The sequence below is a fragment of the Triticum aestivum genome, chromosome 4A, assembly GCF_018294505.1.
Source record: "Triticum aestivum cultivar Chinese Spring chromosome 4A, IWGSC CS RefSeq v2.1, whole genome shotgun sequence".
Taxonomy (NCBI): domain Eukaryota; kingdom Viridiplantae; phylum Streptophyta; class Magnoliopsida; order Poales; family Poaceae; genus Triticum; species Triticum aestivum.
Window position 1 is genome coordinate 647,753,898 of NC_057803.1, and position 3,731 is coordinate 647,757,628.

General features: G+C 41.7%; 2 long non-coding RNA genes across 2 annotated transcripts; both read right to left on the reverse strand.

Annotated features, from left to right (window-relative positions):
* Positions 1-495: 495 nt before the first annotated feature.
* LOC123082867 (uncharacterized) lies at positions 496-910 on the reverse strand. The gene is made up of 3 exons (XR_006439136.1): positions 818-910; positions 674-724; positions 496-578 (listed from the first exon to the last, which is right to left on the reverse strand). It is a non-coding gene; the product is annotated as an uncharacterized lncRNA (long non-coding RNA).
* Positions 911-1,991: 1,081 nt separating this feature from the next.
* Positions 1,992-2,427, reverse strand: LOC123082869 (uncharacterized). The gene is made up of 3 exons (XR_006439137.1): positions 2,325-2,427; positions 2,171-2,218; positions 1,992-2,061 (listed from the first exon to the last, which is right to left on the reverse strand). It is a non-coding gene; the product is annotated as an uncharacterized lncRNA (long non-coding RNA).
* Positions 2,428-3,731: the final 1,304 nt, after the last annotated feature.

Here is a 3,731-nt window from a genome sequence, read left to right on the forward strand (position 1 = left end):
TCAAGTACAGTTATTGTTACTCTAAGATTTTAGCTAAGCAAATATAAAGATAAGAAGACACTTTTCCACCAATATTTTGTGACATCTGTAGAATTCGTACCTCATAAACATGCATGAAATGTCTATCTCAAAGAAGTATACATACTGATCATGTTTAATTAGGCCAGCAGCACAAAACAACCAATTATATTGCCTTACAAGAAGTACTAGCAGAAAAAACCTCTAATAACCAGGCAGAGACCATCATAAGCAGTAGGATCGCACGAAGAAACCAGCATATGCAAGCTCGATCCACACATATGCAAGCTGCGAGACTACAGTGTCGGGACGAATCTAACTGAAAGTAGCACGATCCACACATATGCAAGGTGAATCAATTGATCTGGAGCAGTGAAGAGGATGGGTGGGGTGGCGTGCTCACTTGGGGCCGGTGCAGCCCATGGTGGTGTCGAGGCCTCCGTTGAGCTTGAGCACCACGAGCTTGTCAAGCAGGGCCTTCATGGCGTCGAGATCTGCAGCACACACACGATCCAGCGCTCAGCGTTCACACAAACGGAGACAATGCGAGGGTATTGGCTCTGAGAGAAACATGTGTCAGTTAATTGACACCGCAAGTAGTGGGTATAATGTGATACAATTAAATATAACAGATGAAGTACTACTAATGTCATACCTGGTTGAAAGTGTGAATTTCAATGTTGGAGTTGGAGTACTTCTCAACAATCTAAAAAACAGAGGTCATTATGCAAGTATGTAAGTCAAAATTTAGAAAGTTGTCTTTTCAATAGAAAATAAACAGGGCAGGTGGTATATCAACCTTCTGTGTGTCATCATGAGTGTTGAGAGAGTTCATTAGAAGCAAAGGAACACTTCATCCATACTTCTTGTTCAGGGACTGCATACATGTGAAACTTGTCAGACACAAACCATTACACACTACATCAAGTCAGTGCACAGAAAATATCAGTAGAAACTAAGAATACCTCAATTTGAATCACAATAAGGTCAAGAAATGTAAACCCATTGCAAACTTCAATGACAGACCTGCATGCAGTGAGCTATGTTATTACCTGCTGAAGGTGGTAGAACTTAAAAATGAAGCGGAAATATACAAGTCCCTATATTTCCAATATTGGCATGCTGCATCAAACATACACCTAAATAAATACCTAAGTAAATCATGTTCTGTACAGTCTACCACAACGCCATGTTCAAATGATCAATGTTTCACCGGCCAACAGAGTCTAGAAAATAAGTGGATGGTCATATTCAGCAGTGCAGGCTGGCAGCAGTCATTTATGTCAAATTGCAGCAAATATACGTAAACGGAAAGATAAAGAGCACTAATAGCCTTAATATTTGATAACATTGATCAGAGAACCAGATTAATCAAACTATTTTTTTGGACCAAAGGAGCTACCACTCACAATTTCATTTCTCCATGAAACTGGTACTAGTTTAACTGGACTACGTCAGAGTAATAAAGATGTCACAACAAGAATGAACAATGAGTACAGTCAATAGCAATTTTATCACTAATTTCACTGATATGCTTGGTAGCAGCCGAGTTCACATATAAGTACTGGAGCCACAGCTAATCAAGAGAAAGAACAGAACGTACAGAGTATAGAAGGTGACATGAAGAATATTAATAGGTATTAATAGGGAGTATAGAAAGTTGGCCGTATTAATATTGTTCATGTCCTTCCAGATCATAACTTTGGAGGTTTCCACAGACAGAACTATAATAAGTATAATAGCAGGTGGATCTAAAAGTGACAGGTGCAAATAAACTTAACAGAAATACAGGCACCCATACTATGCCACAAGCCCATAGTAATAAAAATGTCACAACAAGAATGAACATGAGTAGGCAATAGCAATTGTATGACTAATTCATTAATGCACTTGGAAGCAGACAGATCGACCTATATGTATTAGAGCCACAGCAAATCAAGAGAAGGGACATAAACGTACGGAGCCTTGAAAATTACGTAGGGCACCACCACCTCATCGGTGGGGGTCTGGATCTTGCTCCACTCGATCTGCTCCGCCTCACCGCTGCAGACACACCACCCAGCACAGCCGTCAGAAACCACCCGTCAGCAAGTAGCAAGCAGAATGTTAGAGACAAGCGTAACCATGGAGGCGGGGCAAATCGCATTATTACCTGAGGTAGCGCGAGACGAGGCTGATGAACCCGGCCTTCTCGTTCTCGCTGCGTCGTCACCGACAAAATAGAGCAGAAAAAATAGTTGAGCGAAAGCGGAGTCGGTGACTACTGGCCGCTAGATCCGGCGGAGGGGATGGGTCGGGCAGGGCACCTGATCTCGCCGAGCTTGGCGACGGTGTCGCGGAGGTTGTCGATCTTGGAGTCAGCGGCGACGGCGGCGGCGGCCATCACGATCCGGGCGGAGAGGAGCGACGCTGCTGCTTCGGGGGAAGAGGAGAGGATGGGAGCAGATGTCAGATGACTGAGATCTGAGAAGTGGGGTGGGGACGGCGGAGCGTCGAGATCCAGAGGGAGGGAGTGGGGTTGGGGGCGGCGGCGCGTCGAGATCCAGAAGTAGGAGAGTGGTGTGCGGGGCTGAGTGGGTGAGATCGCTAGGGTTCGCTGCGCGGGCAGAGAGAGGAGTGGTGTTTTCTTTGAGGGGTAGCTCGCGGTGCGTGGGTGAGACCATTAGAGGGTGAGGTGCGGGCCGTTGGATCCAGGAGGATCCGATGGTGATTTATCCACGATCCGCGAGAGAGGCCCTGGACCAATCAGAACGCAGTATACAAGTATGATATTTTGACCATTTGAATTGGTCGCAATTGACTAAAAGTAAGGTGCTAAATTATGTTAGCTATTTTATTATGACCTGAAATTTTTTTAAAAAAACTTCTCATTGTGTCAGCAAATTTGACTATAGTTTTCACGAATAATCATTAATTGAAATAAGACAAATATTTTTTTAAAGAGTTATGACAAATGAGTTCTTTTAAATCACTTTTCCATTTTCTGAGTGCCCAAAAGGAGGTTTTTCATGAAGGACCTCCAAAATATTGTTGTAAAATTGGACCAAATCATTTTTAAAAAATACTAGAACATATTTAATGCACAATTGACCAAATGGTTGGGTGTTAAAAGTTTTGATCAACTCTCGTGAAAAAGACAAATTTCCACCGATTCAGCTGGAAGCGGGTCAAATTTGAACTATAGTTGCCTTCTAGTTTGCTATTTATTTTTTCCAAAAATCATTTCTAGGTACATAAGTATCTATTTTATTAGAGAAACACCAAAAAAATTCCAAGATTCAACCACTATCTAGGAACGGTCATTCCCGCCGTTTTGACCGCATTTTGAAACGGGCATAAAAAATTTAAAATAATTCAAAAAATTGGGAAACCTTTGCATTGTGTCATTATATGTGGCCAAGTTCCCAGGAAAAATAATAAACTTGTAATACGGCAATTATTTTCAAAAAGTGTTCTCAGAAACGAGCTATCATGTGTGGAGATCAATGGCTTTCAAGCCAAATGATCAATCTTATGGCCACATTCATGGCATAGTTTGTTCAAATTAACTCATATTGTGCAAAAGGGTGCATATTGTAATGGCAAACAATATTGCCTAAGGAAGTTTTTATTTTCTTTGGACGAAAAAACCATTTTTCATTTTTCGAGTGCCCAAAAGGAGGTTTTTTTGTAAAGAACCTCCCAAATAATTATTGCAAAATTGAACCAAATCA